General features: G+C 42.7%; 1 long non-coding RNA gene across 1 annotated transcript in view; it reads right to left on the bottom strand.

Moving 5' to 3' along the window:
* Positions 1-207: 207 nt before the first annotated feature.
* The window catches only part of LOC115937144 (uncharacterized), a 177,648-nt gene continuing 158,463 nt past the window's right edge, over positions 208-19,392 (bottom strand). The window contains exon 6 of the long non-coding RNA XR_014146760.1: positions 208-271. This is a non-coding gene — a long non-coding RNA (uncharacterized LOC115937144). The remainder of the gene's footprint in view (positions 272-19,392) is intronic.

Consider the following 19,392-nt stretch of genomic DNA (forward strand, 5'->3'; position numbering starts at 1 on the left):
GTCTGTCCCGTGAACATGTTTCCCTTTAGGCTCTGGTATAAACCACGTCATCCAGCCCTTCTCACGATTTTCCTGACCACACGTTCTTTGTGGCAGATTCTTACTTTTCATTTCTCCTGTGATGTTCCACCCCGTGTCAAGCACAGAATGAATAATGGAAACAACGCTCACCTTTATTTTCCATGCTTGATAGAACTGTAGTGGCTTGTAGAAATTCGCATCAAAAGGTGAAGGTACGATAAGACATCCGATTTAGTAATCAAAGAGGTGGCTGAAACAAGACAGAATGCCAACTTTTTAACTAATATTGACACAGTGGTAGAATCCAACAGTGACTCAGGGTATGTTTTTAAAGCAGCCTAATGTTTTCTGCTGCATAAGACGCCAGATGAAGAAATACAAGCATTTGGAGTTTTTTGTTTCAATCAAAGCTGGAAAAGTTCAGCATGTTTTCTGAGCAAAGAGTCTTGGTGTGGTCAGAAGGAAGTCTGCAAACCCATGAGCAATTTCTCTGCAAGAACGCTGTATGACATTGCATTTCCTTCCAACAGTCGGAAGCATCAACCCAGTGATTGCACATCACAGATCTTCAGTAAATAAGGATTCAAGGGATGACCACCAGCTGGACTGCAGTACTGAATAGATTTGCTTCCTTTGGAGTCCTTGGCGGGCTTCTTTCCTGTGGAATCCGCCTCCTGTTGAACTCCTATCACCCAAACATGTTAGGAAGCTGATTGCATTATTGGTCCCGTGGACTTTTTCTCCATACCTGTCTCTTCCATTGAGCTCCCAGTCCCCCATGGCCTGACCCCACTGACGGACCTGCTTAAGACAACCGACCATGCAGACTCATCATAGGTGCCTCTGGCATCTCTGTACAACATTGTCTGTGGCTCAAAACTCTTTTTATCTGCCTACTTGGGGTCACGTTATCCACCTACATTCTTCCAATAGCTCTTAATGGTTCCTAAGTGGGTTCTGCTCTTTGCTCTGTGTTTCCCAGTGTAATCCACTTCTAGCTGTGTAGTCCTCAGATCAGCCACAAAGAAATGTCCAGAATTCATTCATTTTTTTAACCAGTTGAAACCTGTATATGAATACCCATGTAGTTTATACACATTCAATATCTAACAAAAAGTTCTTGCTGTGTCCTCATGTGATGGAAGGAATGAGGGATCTCTGTGGAGCCTCTTTTATAAGGGCACTAGTCACATTCATGAGGGTTCCACCTGCATGATTGATCTAAGTGCATCCAAGGGCCCCACCTCCAAATACTATCATTTTGGGGGGTTAGGATGTCAACATATGGATTCTGGGTAGATGCATACATTCAGACTACTGCAGTCCCTTACCTTGTGGAGGTAACATTCTGGTAGGAGAGCAGGTGAGGGGCTGGAGAATTGGTGGGGGGGAGGAAGGAGGTAGAGTTTTCTGTGAGCCCCACTTCCCCAAGGCAAAACCGAGAGGATTTGGGGTCCTAGCTCTTGGCAGTGGAATCCCCAATGTTTCCAGGCTCCATCAAGCTGGTCCTCACACACACACAGGCTCTGCTTTGGGAAGAAGCAGCCTAAGGAAGGAGGATCCAGTGGAATCCATTTCCGGTAGAGGTATCTAGCTCCTGAGGCAGCAGTACTTGCCTGGGTAGTCCCTTGACATGGGACCCGGGGCAGCAGCAGCTGTGATAGAGCCTGGTGTCAGTGCAAACTGTAACACGCCCAGCTCAGTGACAGCAAAGGTCCCACCATCAGGCCATTCTTGTGCATGGCGTGGGGCACAATTTCTGGAAGCAGTGAACTTATTTCTCCAGATGTCTCAAGGATACTGTGGGTCCCTCAGTCTACTCTTTCCTGCTAAATCTACCATAATTAGCTACTCTTACTTGCAACCAATCACCTGGTCTGATCCTGGTTATCCTATCCTTATTAAAACAAGCCCCAGAGTCTATATACAGCATACATAAAAGCAATGATGTACTTTTATATTTAAGAATGGAACCAAAAAAACAAAAACAAAAACAAACAGAATGGAGCTCTGATATACACACTCAGTTAGCTTAGACCTACTCTTTCCTGTTAACCACTCCATAATATTCCATGGCATTGAATCCTCCACCAAAATTTGCTTAACAAGCCCCTACTGACTTACATTTAAGAGATTTTCCTATCTTAACTCTCATATGCAAGGTAGCAGTGAAAACCCTGACACATTTGTCTGTACGAACTCACATCATGGTTTTTGTATAGGTTCCCAGCAGGAAAATTGCTGGATTATCATATATACATTTAAAAAAATTTTAATATGGGAAATGAAATTATATTTTAAAAGGTTATACTAACTCATACTCCCACTACACATGCATGAAGACACCAATTTTTCCCATTCTCTCTAGCACTTGATGTGAATGGTCTTTAGAGAGAGGGAGAGAAAGCACACAAGGGTGTGAGTGTGCGAGTGGGGGGAGGGGCAGAAGGAGAGGGAGAAGGAGAATGTGAATAGTCCTTTTAGATGTTGCCATTTTGAAAAGCAAAACTGCATCTCATTTGAATTTGTTTTAAAAATTATTGGGGAGGGCGCCTGGGTGGCTCAGTTGGTTAATCGACTGCCTTCGGCTCAGGTCATGATCCTGGAGTCCCGGGATAGAGTCCCGCATTGGGCTCCCTGCTCGGCAGGGAGCCTGCTTCTCCCTCTGCCCCTCCCCCCTCTCATGTACTCTCTCTCATTCTCGCTCTCTCAAATAAATAAATAAAATCTTTAAAAAAAAATAAAAATAAAAAAATAAAAATAAAAATTATTGGGGAGATTGAGTATATTTTCAAATATTTACTGGGTATTTCTATTTTTCATCTGTGTTTTGCATGTTCACACCCTTTGTCTATTTTCTACTTTTTTATTAATTAGTAAAGATCACCTAATATTCTATAGTATGTGTATCTATATATAACATACATGCTACACAGTATGCATTGTATTGCAAATATTTTCTCTGAGCCTCTCATTTATCATTTAATGTAATTTATGATACCTTCTACTACACCCACTACACAAAAGTTTTAATCCACACTTGCCGGAATGGTTCAACATTAGGGAATCCAGCAATATAGTTAATTATATTAATAAATAATTTGAGTAAAGAATTACCATCGGATCCTGAAAAAAATTTGATCTAATTGAGAAGAAATTGTGTGATTAAGGACTTTAAGTACAATAAAATTACTGATTAAGAACTTCTAATAAAATAAAAACTCCTTAAAATGATTTTTAAATGATACCAGAGATCATTATAAAACATGATATGAAATTGTAAAATCCTAAATGCATCCCTACAGCAGTGGGAAACAGGACAAGGCACAGGGTACTTCCCACTAAAATTCAATCTTGTTTGGGAGGTTTTAGTTAATGGGATAAGACAGAATCAAGTGAATGGTGTAAATTTTAGAAAAGAGGTGAAAACAGGACAGGACCACTTTCTGCAGATAATATGATTTTATACCTAGAAAACTCAGGAGGTTTAACTAAAAAGAAAACATCTTTGAACTCATAAAAAAAAAAAAAAACAACCACAGGAAGATATCATTACATAAGATAGATATTTGAAAAAGTTAAGAACTTTCCTAGATACTAGTAACAACCAATTCGCAATGAAATGGTAAAAGATTCCATTCATGACAGTTACTAAAACTTTAAGATGACTTAAAATAAATTTATCAAGGATGTCATAAGACTAGAACACATCTTTCACTATTAATATTTTACAGAAGACATAAAAGAAGGCTTTGGTAAATGAAGACATGTCATAACCCTGAATGGGAAGACTGAACATTGTAAATGCTTCTCAAATCAGTGCATAAATTTCATGCAACTCCAATCAAAATTCTAATGGTTGTTTATGTATTCTGACCTTGCTTTTAGAATTAGACAAATTGATTACATGTTTTATATGGAAGAATAAACGTGATAATTTCTGAGAATGTTTTGGAAAAGAGCATTATAGAGAGTTTTTTTCTAGATATTTAAATGTATGTTAAAACTACTCTAACCAAAATAATATGGTATGAGAATAGACAAATTGAGCAAAACAGAACATAGAATCCAGAAACCAAACCAAAAATACTTGAAGTTTTGATAAATGATAAATGATACTTGGACACATAGCTAACAATTTAAAAAATTTTAAAAAGGTATATATATATATATGCATTTATGCAAAATTATAAATCATTTAAGGATGGATTAAAAATCTAGATGAAAGTTAAAATCCATTTAATGACATAATAAGATAAAGGAGCTATCTATGCTTTTGTTTTTTTAACTATTGAGTGGGGAAGGTACTTCTAAGCAAGATTTATAATTCAGATGCCATACAGAAAACAAAACAAAACAACCCCATGGTCTCTTTGATTATATATTAACCCCATCACTTTACAGATTTGGATATAAAGCTTATAAGTAAGAATAAGTAATTCATCCAATCTCACTTAATTTTGTGGAGGTAAGAGAATAAAGGGTTACTCGGGTGATCAGAATGTTTAATTGGTGTAAATTATATGCTTTTCTTTTTTCCCATGGTTGTTAAACTTTAATGAACATAAAATTACCTGAAGTTCTTGGTAAAACAGTTACATGGGCCCCCTAGTTTCTGGTTTAATAAATCAGATTAGGGCCTGAGAATGTGCATCTCTAATAAGCTCACAGGTGATGCTCATGTTGTCAGTTGCAGCCTCAGTTAGAATAATCCTTCGCTATAAAACCTCTGTATGCAAATAATAATGGGGCTAATATATATACTAGTTTGGGTGCCTCAATAAGCACACATTTTACTCCAACTTATTTTAGGGATATACTCATGTTATAGAACAGTGAAAACTTAGGTCTAGAGATAAGTAGACAAGTACCAAGATTCAGGGTGAATCCCCTTCAGAAACAGAGCCAGCAGATCAGGCTGAGGCTACATAAAGGCAGCATGATTAAGATATTTCATGTATCAAGAAAAAGTTAAATGACATCAATGAAAAAGGCAGAAAATTCTCTTTGCCAGAAATTCTCTTCTCCATCAAATCAATGAGAAAAGTGGCAAAAATGGTCAGAATTGACTTTTTGAGAACTCTGGAAATTAACCAAAGGTGTGGAGTAATCTGAGGAGCATATTGGAGGATAACTGGCTAAATCTCAGTAAGATCAGTGATCTCTGTAGTATTTAACTTGCCCTACTCCCATCCTCTGCTCTCCAGATCTACAATAACCATGTGAAATGGAAGCCTGTGTTCCCATTGAACCTGGCAGCCACCGGAGGTAACAATACAGCTGAAGCTTTCACAAAGCCCCAGTTCCAAAGAACTTTCATTATTTGACCTCTCCCATGCTTCTGTGAAAGATCTTACTTGCAAAGCTATCCATTTTTGACCTAACTTAGAGCTGCCCAGTGCAAAGAGCCTTCTCTCCAAGGGGTATTTGTTGAAAACCATTAAGGGACATGTTTAACTTTTAATTGCCTGAGGTGGGGGATACAGTGGGGATAAACTATAGACTGACCAAACCTAAGAGGAAAAGCCAGGCTTAGAAAAGCTCTGATGTGTTCCTGGGAATTTAGAAGACCATGTGTATGATAGAGGCATACACATGTCCTAGGTTGTGTGCATGCTTGGGAAAAACCTGAGTAGGTCCTAAGCTTTCACCTTTGGATGACCTTGAAGCTTTGCACAAGCACGAAGGGAAGGCAAAGGCAATATTGTCAACTGCCTGACTGCGTGTTGAAGGATTGTCCCCAAACATGTACAGAGCCTTTGGCAAAAGCTGGGGCTTACTGACCCAGGCATTTGAGGAAATCTCTGTCTAATCCTTAGCCAACCACTGAGCTGAGTAGAGACTTCAGTAGCCACACATGAAAAAGAACACAAGTTTTTTTGAAGTGGAATTAGCACAGAAAATTCATTAAACAAACAATAGCTACAACAACCAACAGCAATAACAACAAACCAGGATGAAGGCAGAGAACGATCTGATTTTCAGAGTTGCCACATTATATTAAGTGTCTGATTTTCAACATAAAAGATTATGGAACTTGCAAAGAAACAAGAAAGTATGGCCCATACACAGAGGGGGAAAAAGCGATCAATAGACATTATCTCTGAGGAAGATCAGACATCAGACTTAATGGTCAAAGACTTTAAATAAATTATTTAAATAAGTTCAAAGAGCTAAAGAAGACCATACATAAAGAACTAAAAGAACATAGTATGCTTCATCAAATAGAGAATATTAATAAATAGAAATAAATTTTAAAAAATCAAATAGAGGGGCGCCTGGGTGGCTCAGTCATTAAGTGTCTGCCTTTAGCTCAGGTCATGATCCCAGGGTCCTGGGATCGAGCCGCGCATCGGGCTCCCTGCTCTGCGGGAAGCCTGCTTCTCCCTCTCCCACTCCCCCTGCTTGTGTTCCCTCTCTCACTGTGTTTCTCTCGGTCAAATAAATAAATAAAATCTTAAAAAAAAATCAAATAGAAATTCTGCAGTTCAAAAGTATAATAACTAACATGAAAAATTCACTAGAGAGCTCAACAGCAGATCTGAGCAGATAGAAGAAAGAATAAATGAACTTGAAGCTAACCAATTGAGATGATCCAGTCTGAGAAACAGAAAGAGGAGAAAAAAATGAAGAAAAATGAACAGAGTCTCAGAAACCTCTGGAACACAGTCAAGATTCTCAACATATGAATAATGGGAATCTCCAAGGAAGTGGAGAGAGAGGAAGGGGCAGAAAAGATATTTGAAGTAATAATGGCCTAAAACTCCCAAAAATCTACACATCCAGGTAGCTCCATGCTTTCCAAGTAGGATAAACTCAAGAGATCCACACATACACATCATCATCAAACTGTCAAAAACTACGGACCAAGAGAGAATTTTGAAAGCAGCCAGAAAGAAGTGACTGATTTTGTACAGGTGATTCTCATTTAGATTGATGGCTGATTTCTCACCAGAAACCATGAATGCCAGAAGTCAATGGTATGACATATTCAAAGCCATGAAGGAAAAAAAACTGCCAACAATGAATTCTATACCTGGCAAAACTATCCTTCAGAAATGAAGGAGAAACTAATATATTCTCATATCTTATTTTGTTTTTTTAAGATCTATCTATTTGAGAGAGAGAGAGAGAGTGCGTGAGCAGGAAGGGTAGAGGGAGAGAATCTTGAGCAGACTCCCCGCTGAGCGCAGAGCCCAACACGGGGCTTGATCTCACAACGCTGAGATTGTGACCTGAGCTGAAACCAAGAGTCGGACACTTAACTGAATGTGTCACCCATATTTTAAAAATTGGAGATAATTTGTCTCTAACAGACCTACCCCACAAAAAAATACTAAACAGAGCTCTTCAGACCAAAATGAAGGGCTACTAGGCAGCAATGTGAATCTAGAAATAAAGAGCACTAATAAAAGTAAAAATGTGTGTAAATATAAGACAGTGGAAACATATGTTTTGCTTATAACTTTTTCTCTTATCTAATTTAAATGACAGCAGCATAAAGAAATAATGATAAATGTGTGTTGATGGGCATGCAGTGTACAGGCATACCTTGTTTTATTGCACTTTGCAGCTATTGTTGTTTTTTATAAATTGAAAGTTTGTGGCAACCCTGAGTTGAACAAATCTTATCATGCCATTTTTCCAATCACATTTGCTCATTTCATGGCTGTCACATTTTGGTAATCCTCATGATATTTCAAAGTTCTTCATTACTGTTATATTTGTTATGGTGGCCTGTGATCATTGATTACAACTCACTGAAAGCTCAGAAGATGGTCAGTATTTTTTAGCAAAAAAGGAATTTTTAATGAAGGTGTATACATTTTTAAAGACATAATGCCATTACACACTAAATAGACTACAGTATAGTGTAAGCATAACTTTTATATGCACTGAGAAACCAAAAAAATTCATTTGACTCACTTTATTGCAATTTGTGCTTTATTGTGGTGGTCTGGAACCAGACCAGCAATATCTCTGAGGTGTGCCTGAACCCAGACATAATTTGTGATGATAACATCACAAAAGAGCGGGAGGGAAAGGCACTGCATTAGAACAAAATCTTTCTGTACTATGGAAATTAAATTGGTATTAATCTAAGCTAGATTGCTATATATTAAGATGTAAATTGTAATCCCAGAGCAACCACAATGGAAGTAACTAAAACATGTACAGGTGAATAAATGCAAAGAGAATTAAATGGGCACCCTCAAGTATATATACTTAACATGAAAGAAGACAGTCATAGAGGAACAGAGGAACAAAATAGACATCAAACCTAAAAAAATAAACAGTAAAATGGCCAATGTAAAAACAAAGTGAACGTTCTTGTCTCCTGGTACAAAGCGTGAGAGGGGGGTTGATGCAGACGACGGAGGGAGGGCCAATACCAGGACTCCAGCTGCAGTGAGGAAGCATCGGGGGGAGAACACACCTGGAAGAACACCTAGAAACAGAACCACAGCAGTCAAGCCTGTGCCAGCAAGTAGTCCCATTTGCCCCTCCTGCGGGCTCCTGAGCTGTTCCTACCCGTCCCAAGGTTGGCTCCCACTCAGTGGTGGGCTTGCCATGAGGAGAATGAGGCTTCCACTGGCCTGTGTCCTGCCCTAGGGATGCAGGGAGGATTCAGCACCTCCAGCCTAGCGGTCACCTTGACACCCTGCTGGTGGGGGATCTAGCAAAGGCCTGGAGGTGGGGAGCTGGACGTGCCACCTAAGCAGTGGCCGTGGGAGGTTATATCCCAAGAGAACAGGGGAAAGAGGTTTCGAGGGCTTAGCCTGATCCTGCACCCATGCCAGTCCCCAGAAAGACCCAGGGCCCCTGAGAGCTTCCCTTGATTCTGCACACCTCCCCAGTCCTGCTGGAAGGACCCACGGAGCAAGAAACTGGAGGGGAAGTCACCCTTTGTGGCCGTACCCCTTATCAGAGGTGGTGCCGAAAGAAGCTTTTCTAAACTATCAATAATAAAAAACAAATTTCTGTCAACCTTGCTAGAGGAAAGATGGAATTAGTTTTCTATTCTCTCTACAGAAAATGATGTTACAAAATTATTTTCATAGGAGGAGGCAATAAAAGAGTGTGCCGAGAAAAAAACCCAGAGAAATGAGCATTGCAGAGTGGCAGGCTGTCAATTACTGTTACTACTACGAATAATAATTTCATGTTGTTTTTTTGGATTTTAAGAGGTTTGCAACATTTGTCAGCTTTTTAGCATGTGTATTTGTGTGATTCTTTTGCTTGTGTCATGAATGCCTGCTGTAGGAGCTTCCAGCCCCACCCCAGCCAATCCGTGCTGTCCCCACTGCTTACAGGGGCCACCAGGGAAGCTTCGGGGCAGAGCAGCATCCCAGGGTCCCGGGGTCCTCCAGTTTGTTGTTACGAGGTTGGTCAGGGCAGTCTCTCATATTTTTAAAACTTTTCCCTCGTAGGTTTTGCTTCCTTCGTCACCACTGATAAAATTCATTTCTGGTCTTTTCATTTCTACTACTGTTCCCTCTCTTTCTTTCCACCAATAAATATGGACCAGATGTTCCTTTAGGAACCACAGATGCAGCAAAGAACAAGCCAAAGCCTCCCCCTCATGGAGCTTTTGTTCTGGTTGGGAAAAGGTAATAAACAACAATTGAATGCGTAAGTTATTATCAGGTGGTAGTTGAGGTGCTAGGAGGAAAATAAGGCTGAATTTGAGGACACAGAAGGATGGGGGAAGGTTCTGTTTCACATGGGATGATCCGGAGAGGCTTCTTCAAGGAGGTGACATTAGAGCAGAGACCTGAATACGCGAGGGAGAGAGCCAGGCTGCATTTTCTGAGCAAAGTCCCTGGGGTCGACATAGCCTTGGTATGTTAACTAGGGACAGTATGGAGGCTAATGTACTCAATGCAGACCAAGTAAGGAAAAGAGACAGAAGGAAAGAAATCAGAAAGAATTTAGAGAAGGCTCATATTTCATGGGATCTTATGAACTACAGAGAAAGTAGGGCTTTTATTCTGAATATGAAAACAAAACGATGGAGGGATTTGAACAGGAGAGCAAGAAACCAGAGTTACATATTTTTTTTTTTTTAAAGATTTTATTTATTTGACAGAGAGAGACACAGCAAGAGAGGGAACAGAAGCAGCGGGAGTGGGAGAGGGAGAAGCAGGCTCCCCACTGAGCAGGGAGCCCGATGCGGGGCTCGATCCCAGAACCCTGGGATCATGACCTGAGCCAAAGGCAGACGCCTAACGACTGAGCCACCCAGGCGCCCCCAGAGTTACATATTTTTAAATAGCTGCTGGTACGCGATAGGCCTCTTTTGCTTTCAAGTCGGCTTCTGGGAACTTGATTTTGGGGTCCTATCAAAAGCCTGAAGGAGCAGGATCCCACAGGGAGCAGCTGGGCAGGAGTGAAACGGGATATGTGTGAGATAAAAATGAGAGAGAGAGAGAGCCCCATGAGAGTCAGGGGAATTCAGACCAAGGCCCAGCGTTGAATATAAGGCAGAAGGTCAGAAGGCAGAAAGAGAGCCATAAATAAACAAATAACATCATCTATATTACCTGATTATCTATTTTTTGCATTTAATGTTTTACAAACATCCTCATGTGGGTCAACATAAATATTTTTAATAGACGCAGGAGTATTGCATTGCAAGGTTCAGCTGTGGTTTATGTAAACACTCTCCCAGTCATTTAGGGTTTCCCACATTTTCACTTTCATCAAAAACCCTGTCACATGGTTAGCGTGTATCAGGACAGCCTCCATAGCCCCCGAAGGGTGAGCCACCCAGCACGGCATGTCACCCAGCACCACCCAGCACCACACGTCAATGAAATGAGGCTTTCTCCGTATTCATCTGGGGCGCTGATCTCATTATTTCCTGCTACTAAGTACTTAGCTGCGGGATTGCGAGGGCAGAGTGTCCACGCTGTGAACTCTCTAGGTACCTTGGCCAGCAGCTCGCTGTGCCCTTGTCAGACCCTCCTGCGTGGAGGGCTCACCCATGCTCGCCACGCTCACCAGCCCCCGCCCCGCTCTTCCATTTTGGTTCACCTGCCCGCTAGACCACTGTGCCACCCAACTGTTGTTCCAGTCTGCATTTTGATTATAGCTTTTTCATGCACTTTCTGGATCTTTTTGAGTCGCCTACTCCGTATCTCTTGCCTACTCTGTTGAGCACACTTGTCTTTTTCTTGTTGCTTTTGGGAGTTCTTACCTTGTTAATATTAATTCTGTTATATATGTTGGGATAGTTTCCTAATATTCTGATGATTATCACTGAGATGTTTTCTCTGCAGAGATATTGTAAATGTTCATGTCATCAGCTCTATGGATTTTTTGACTTTAATGTTCTGCTCAGAAAGACCTCCCCCACCCCAAATTCCATCAATCTGCAGTTTATCTTTCTGTTGGTGAAAGCCTTATATTTACATTTTAACCCAGTGGCCTTAGTGCCAGTGGTATTCTGCTGTGAAAAAAAAAAAAAAAACGTAAAACATAGTCACGTTACTCGCTCTCCCTCCTTGTCACATGAACATTCTTCAGAGTCTCCAGAGCATTCACCCTGAGGCTTCACAGCTCCCATCCGATAAGGCTCAGTCCCTAAGCTCCTTTGCTGTGAGCCCTCCTCAGAGGGTAGGGTTGTCCCCAGGTCTGGAGTGGCCACAGCTGGCTTCTCAGGGAGGAGACGAACAGCCCCGCCTGCTTGGCTGGACATCTCCCTCCACGTGTCTAAAGCAATGATGGACAACCGGGCTAGAGTCGCCCTTAACTGCTGGTGGGAGCTTGTCCACACCCTCAGTGAACCCAGAAACAGACACGCAGATGTCTGGATCAGAGGAGCTGCGAATCTTGCCCTCCTGCTCTGCAGGCCTCCCCATTTGGATGGTGGCCCCACTTGGACCGACCCACTCAGATCATCAGATAGTGCCGTCTGGGATTTAAGGACAGCATGCTCCTTAAGCAGAACTACAAATCAAAGGAAGAGGTTATGCATCCACTGACTTCTTAATCCATGTGCAAAGCTGCCCTTCTCTTGCAATTTGTCCCAACAGCACTGAGTTTTGTACCCACCAATTTATTAAACCCTACAACACCTGCAGATGCAGGGATGCACCATGAACCACTGAGATGTCCTCACTTTGGGGTCCAGTAGCTGTTATTGAGAGATGACACACGATGGCTTGGAGTACGAAGCCAGAGAGGACGTGTCCTGGGGTAATTTTCAGGGAGAAAAACCAAAACAGACTGAGTTTGAATCTGGTTTGAATGACACAATTCACAGTTTTATCTGGAAGGTGGTATTCACAGAAACCCAACCAATGCTCTATTATTTAATTGTAGAACAATAGTCACCGGTGACTTTTAAACTATGAAATTGTTAGTCTACATATTTATGTGCCCACTTCCCTTTGTAGAGGACAAGAGCAGGTCCCTCTAGCACAGTTCTCACCCAGGGGGGATTCTGCCCTCAGGGACACTGGGCCATGTCTGCAGACTTAGCTGGATGTCACAGTGGGGAGGGGAGGCGCTGCCGGCCTCTAAAGCGTGAGGCCAGACACCCAGCTTGGCGTCCCTCAGCGCCCAGGACAGCCCCCATTGCCCTAAAGGTCACCCAGCACATATCCATAGTGTCAAAGTGGAGAGACCCAGTCTAGCACCATGAGGAAAAGGTGTCCTCCACGTCCCCTTCCAGAAAATGTTGACCTGAAACCGAGAAACCCAGACGGGTGAAGGAAAACCGTGTGTACGGAGTGGGGGTTAGGGGGCAGGGGCCATCGATAAACAGATTGTGGGGGTGGTGGGTCCTGGGGGATCAACTCTGTTTAGAGGGCCTACACACCCCCTCATCCTGGGTCTTGTCACCCATATAATGTGACCCTAGTGTCCTCCATGCTGATGCTACAGGGGACTTTTCAGCCTGTCTGTGGGTCAGGGTGCCCAGCAGCGCCTGGGCACTAGGCTGCTGCAGCACAGACCCTGACCTTGTCCCGTGACTCCGTCTCCGTCCTCAGCTGCCTGCCCCATGGGAACGACCCACGGGCCCTGCAGGTGGCCCTCCCCACCTCCTCTCCACCTCCTTCCTCAGCTCCCTCTCTGGCCAAGCTGAACTCCAGCTGGCCCTGGACCCTCAGTCCCCTGTGTTCTTATTCTAGAAGGGCCCAGCAACACGTGGAGTTGGTCTAACCTCTTCCTGCCCAGGGCTCTTCCTCCTATCGCTGGTCTTCTGTGAAGCAAACGTTCCCTGAACCTGACCTCCATGTCCACCTTCTTGCGCAGGTAGGTTCTGCTTGCCTCTCCTCTGTCATCTCCGGAAGCCTGGCCTCACCCTGCACTTGGCCCTCAGCACCCCCGGGGTCAGCCTTGCTCTCCAGCGCGTTGTACCCGTGACTTAGAAGCTCTGCCAGCAGGCCGGTCTCTCAGTCTCCGAGTCTCCGTTTCCTCATTGGAATGGGATCAATAATACCTGCCTTAGGTCTCAGTTTTCAAAATATTAGGATCAAGCCAGTCAAGTGCACGTCATCATCATCATTATGGGTATCCTAATCTTAATTTCTAAAAAAAAACCAAAAAAACAAAAAAAAACAAATAGGAAGACAGGGTGTAACCATTGAATACATTTGTACATTCCATCTGTGCAAATCTTATTCCAGTTAAGACTTGGAAGGACTCACACCTTAGCCTCGGGGCTCCCTGCGCCTCAGCACTGGCCGAGGGGAGCCCTCGGAGCAGGGACTGTGGGATCTCATCTCCCGAGCCTGGATGCTGACAGCTGAGGCATTGCGGGCAAATTACGTTTCCCAGGGCCCTGTTCCCGTATCTGGAAACTCAGGATGAAACTGAGGCTGCCTTTCACACTGCTGGGGCGATTTAATAAATTAACCTTTGGGACATGTGGAGGGTAGAGCCCGGCCCGTAGTAAGCCCTTACCAGGGCTCCAGCGAGGGTGGTCAGTAACAACCTCATGGCCCCAGTGCACCCCCACCTGGGAGCCTTCCCTGCCAGCCGCAAGCTGCCCCGAGCCTTCGGCTTCTGCTCCATGTCTCAGAGCGTTTCTGTCACCTTGCAGCCTCCTACCTGGCATGCATTGACAGGCTCTGTGCTCAGGGTGGTTCAGGAGAGTCCAGTGACTTAAACGTGTCCTCTGCAGAACAGAGCAGGTGCTAGATGCCCCACAAGCTCCCTTGGAAGGTGTCTAACTCAGTGAAGTGAGGTTTATTGAGAAACATGAAAAGCTGATTAGGTTCTATGTCAGGTCACGGGAAAAAGCTTATAAAATGAAGATGAAAAGCAGAAGTTACTCCATCATTCTTTCAGAAGAGAAAGATTTTCAAATTGAAGTCTTTCTGCACCTATTAAATTAGTACATGTAAAAAAAAATCTTAAATAGCAGTGCTGGTCAAGATATGAAAAAATCAGCAGACGCGTGCTTTGCTAACCAGCAATGCAGCAAATCCATACAATCTCCTTAAAAAGCAATTTGCCAATGCATTTTTATAGCACCGACCTGGGAATCCTATTTCTGAGAACTTTCCCTGTGAAATTATGCAAAAGGTAGGAAAAACAATAATCACAAAGATTTCTGTTAAATATTATTCATAAAAGTAGAAATGAAATCACATCCAATGCTCCCCAGATAAGGAAATAGATAAGTAGAGTACATTAGTTCATCTTTTCAACAAATATTTTCTAAATGTCTCTGTTTCTGGGCACTGTGCTATATAACAGCTCAACAGAATATTCTGTAGTTATTACAATGATCAGCAAGAAAATGCTTAACATAATAAAGGAAATGAAATTTATAAAAAATATAGCTTTGTCAGGATTATAATGATACAAAATTAAGTATTTTTATTTACAACATTTCAATGGGAACATGGGCAAATAAAAATTGCTGATTTATTAAGATGATGAATTTTGGATGATTTTCTTCTTCATCATTTGTTATTCAGTTCTACATTATTTGCAATAAGTAAGAAATCCAATTAGAAATGTAAAATTCCAGCGAAAGAATCACTGGACATCTCTACAGCTCACACTCCTGTCAGGATGCTCTGCACTTGAGGGGCAGAAAATGCCCTGGTCTCGCTTGACCTTGGCCTTCGGAGGGCTTAGCCCCACGGGCCTCAGGTTCCTTCCCCAGGATGTCCCCACTGGCTTGTCCACACTGTTCCACTTTTTAAATTTTTGCTCTCTTTAGATATGATTTAAAACCCCAAAGAGAACACGTTGGAGAGTTACTTCACAAGAGGCCCATTCGTTCTCTTCCTGGAAAACCAGGGAGACAGGGAGTTATTCATCCTTGGGACCCTGCTGGGAACTCTTTGGGAGGCATCGCACTCAACCTGCACCTGAGAAGCAGCCCTCTCACCACAGCTGGGAGATCTGGGTGTGCAGCAGGACGAAGCCGCTGTGATTCGCAGGGGTGGAGCCCTGGAGCGTGACAAAACACAGAGCATGGACAAAATCAAAGAGTCGTTTGTTTTCAGGTGAAATTGCCCAGCTGAGCTAGCTGAACTAAACTCGGGTCACACTCATATTTGGGAGGGATGGCTATCCCCCAAAGATGCGCCTGCAGCGTGCTCCCTGAGGGCCTTCACCTCCACAGAACCTGGTCCCATCCAGGGAGGCATTTTTATTTTTAACATTCTAGAAGCATACTACCCGTAATCAGTTTACTCCCTCTGAATTAGCTACCAGTGATGGAATCGGTCTTCAAAATTCTTGACTACAGGCAATCAAGCACAACTTCGATGCCCTGAGGGGTTAGAATTTCTATTCCCTGACGGCTTTCCCCAAGCACCCAGTCAGTACCCATTAAAGGGAGAAAGGGAGAAAGAGTCACAGGAAGAAAGAGTGAAACCTACTGCTTAGGTTTATTTGTGTTTCACCTTTGAGATGAAAATCCAACTAACCTTTTTTTTTTTTAATTTATTTAAAATCAATTAATTACCATATAGTATATTGTTAGTTTCAGGGGTAGAGTTTAGTTTTTCTTCAGTTGCATGTAACACCTGGGGCTCCTCACATCATGTGCCCTCCTTTACGTCCCTCCCCCAGTTACCCCAGCCCCCACCTCCCGCCCCTCCAGCAACCCTCATTTTGTTTCCTAGCGTTGAAGAGTGTCTTACGGTGTGTCTCCCTCTCTGATTTCTTATTTCATTTCTCCTTCCCTTCCCCTATGTTCATCTGTTTTGTTTATTAAATTCCACAGACTAACCTCTTTTTAAGGAAGATGTCAAAGGACTTGGGTTCTCCCAGCTCTATTCCAACAACCACCGCACGTTCTTAGGTCCGGTGGCCCGTAACGTGCCTTGCGGGCTCTGAAGGGAGGAGCCCGTGTTTGAACGGTAATGATCTATTTAGATTCTAAAGGTATCTAGGTCCATAATGTTTACCTTTGAGGCTGAGCGCAAGCAGATTCTCATAGGGAAGGTGACTGAGGATTTACTGGTGAGTGAATTCCCAGTGGAGATGGGCACCTGCGTTTGCCGGTGAACGGCACCAGGACATGGCTGTCCTAGGACACCCAGCCTCTGCCTCTTTCCTTTTTTTTTAAAGATTTTATTCATTTGAAAGAGAGAGAGAGAGCGCGTACACATGAGCGGGGAGGGAGGGGCAGAGGGAGAAGCAGACTCCCCGCTGAGCAGGGAGCCAGACCTGGGACTGATCCCAGGACCCTGAGATCATGGTCTGAGCCTAAGGCAGCCACTTAACCGACTGAGCCACCCAGGTGCCCCTGCCTCTTTCCTTTTATGATAGATTTTTTTTATTGTGGTAATATACATAACATTTTCCATTTTAAGTGTACAATTCAGTGACACTAAGTACTTTCACAATGTTGTATAACCACTGCTATCTGTTTCCAGAACTTTATAATCATCCCAAGCAGAAATTCTGTCCCCATGAACCCCCTCAGCTCCTCGTATCCTCTGTTCTACTTTCTGTCTCTATAAATTCTCCTTCTCTAGGTGCCTCATATAATCAGATTCATACAGTATTGATCCTTTTGTGTCTGTCATCTTTCACTTAACGATATTTTCAGGGTTCACCCATGATGTACCACGTGTCAGGACTTTATTCCTTTTTATGTCTGAATAATGCACCATTGTATGGACATACATTTCATATACCTGTTCATCTATTGCTTGACACTTGGGTGATTTCCACTCTTTAGATATTAGGAATAACGCCGCTCTGAATATTGGTACGCAGATGTCTGCTCAAGTCTCTGTGTTCAATCCCTTGACTATATACCCTGGAGTGGAATTGCTGGGTCACGTGATAATTCCATGTTTAACTTTTTGAGGAAACACCAAGCTGTTTTGCACAGCAGAGTCACCATTACCCAGAATTTGGCCACCCAACTTCTTATTGTTCTTATTCCCAGATAGTTGCAGCCTTCTCTGAGGGGATGTCCTGCTCTCCCTTCTTTCTATGGGGTTGGGCCCCTTGGCCATTGGAGTAGATATGGCAGAATTTTAGAACCATGGTGTGGCTCCCCAGTCTTTGTTCCTTGCCCTCTGCCTCAAGAACAGCATGTCCTTTCTTCCCCCTCCGAGCCCTCTGATTGATTGTTTGATCGATGATGAACATGAAATGTAGGAAACTGCCATTTCTGCAGGTCAAAAATGGTCACGTGTCAGCAAGTGTATACGGTTTAACAACTGAAAACACTAGTAGCAACAAGGCATTGATTCTACCAGCTCGTCGATTCCTCTCGGAAACCTTGGAATTATTCACACCCCCACTTCAAAGATGGGGAAGCATGATGTGCAGGTTTTTAAAGCCACCCAGCTCATTGATGGTGGATCTAGATTCCACATCAAGCTTCATTTGTGACCCTCTGTTGTTCAACATGCTCCTTCCCAGGGTGCTCTCCTCTTTTCTCAGAGTGCTGTTGCATATTCTTTGTGCAAGTACGGACCTCAGTCCCCGTGACTTGGGAGTTACATCGTTAGAGCTCACAGTTATGTACCTGGAACTTTGTTAAGTGTGTGGTATCCATCCTTTTTACCTCCATTTCACAGATCAAGGAAGAGAGGATCAGTTCATTACTATGCTTACTGCATTGCACAGAAGTTGCTTAAATGACCAAAATAGCAGGTGCGGTTTTAGCAAGAACAGGGAAAACCAGGATATCAGCCTTGAAACGCAGTGGTTTGGCTTGTGTATGGACGAATTACCTCTCTTTATACGGTATTATACAAATCCACTTAGGTTTCCGAATCTAAATATTATGCTCAAGGTTTCCTCTCTCCTTCCATAGAGCCTGTTTTCCGGATCTATCATCACCCAGTGCCATTAAGAACATCATGCCTCCATGATCAAAGGCACAAGTCCCTATTTCAAGAATTCCGAGCATTAGAGCAGACAAGCAGCGGTGAATGTGCTGGAGAATATCTATCATGAAACTGACCTTCCTGGCCATATCTGGTCAATGTCCTCTGGAAGCAAATTGCCTAGGTTTTAAGTGGAGTAAAAAATTAATTTATAATCACAAGTCATCTGCTTTCTAAATGAGTGGGTTTACTGCCAGAGGGCAATCCATATATTTAGTAAAGTAATATCCTATCCCACTATTAGCCACTTATTTATTTTCCAAATCCTTTTCCACCTGCTTAGTTTCAAAAGAATCTGGTTTCCCCAGTGGTTCTAGAATTTAGGACCTCCAGAGCATGCCTACCAAGTGCTGAGCCCAGTTTAGCTACAGGACCTCAGAAATTCTCCAATTCAAATTCTACCCAGCTATATATCAGCAGGTACTTACATGCATTACTCACACAAATCTCTGAGAAGAAAGTTTAGTTATAAGAAGCTGAAGATTTCACTTAGGAATGTGCATTCCAGCCTCAAAAATAGAGAGTCACAATGTATTTCTTTTCTCAAGAATGTTGAGGTTTACACAAAATGAATTCTCGGTCATCATTTAAAAAATGGACATATTTTCAGACATTTAAGTGGATATTTTATTTAATATTATGTTATGTTGATGATCTTGGTTGATGGAGAACTGTTTAAAATAGAAACTAATAAAACGCCAAAAAAAGAGGAAACCCACACTTCATTGATTTGAATATGTTTTAGATTATAGGATAAAATCACCAACTCCTGACCCCCAGCCAAAATGATGAAGTAGATCCAGATGTCACAGATATGAAGCCAAATGTCCACATCACATCTTAAACACAATCAGTATTTAATCCTGTGAAGGTACGGAGTGATAGCTCAGGTACATGAGTGTATCAAGGAAAGGGAGGGAGATGTTGGCTTGATATAGAAAGGTAGTGAAGCAAGTGTCCACCAGCGCTCTGAATTTATGTGGACCCTCCCCCAAAGCTTAATATTTTCAGCTCGTTGAGACAGATTTCCCCAGTACCTACCCAT

This window comes from Leptonychotes weddellii, chromosome 7, assembly GCF_054177405.1.
Source record: "Leptonychotes weddellii isolate Sample4059 chromosome 7, ASM5417740v2, whole genome shotgun sequence".
NCBI classification, from domain to species: domain Eukaryota; kingdom Metazoa; phylum Chordata; class Mammalia; order Carnivora; family Phocidae; genus Leptonychotes; species Leptonychotes weddellii.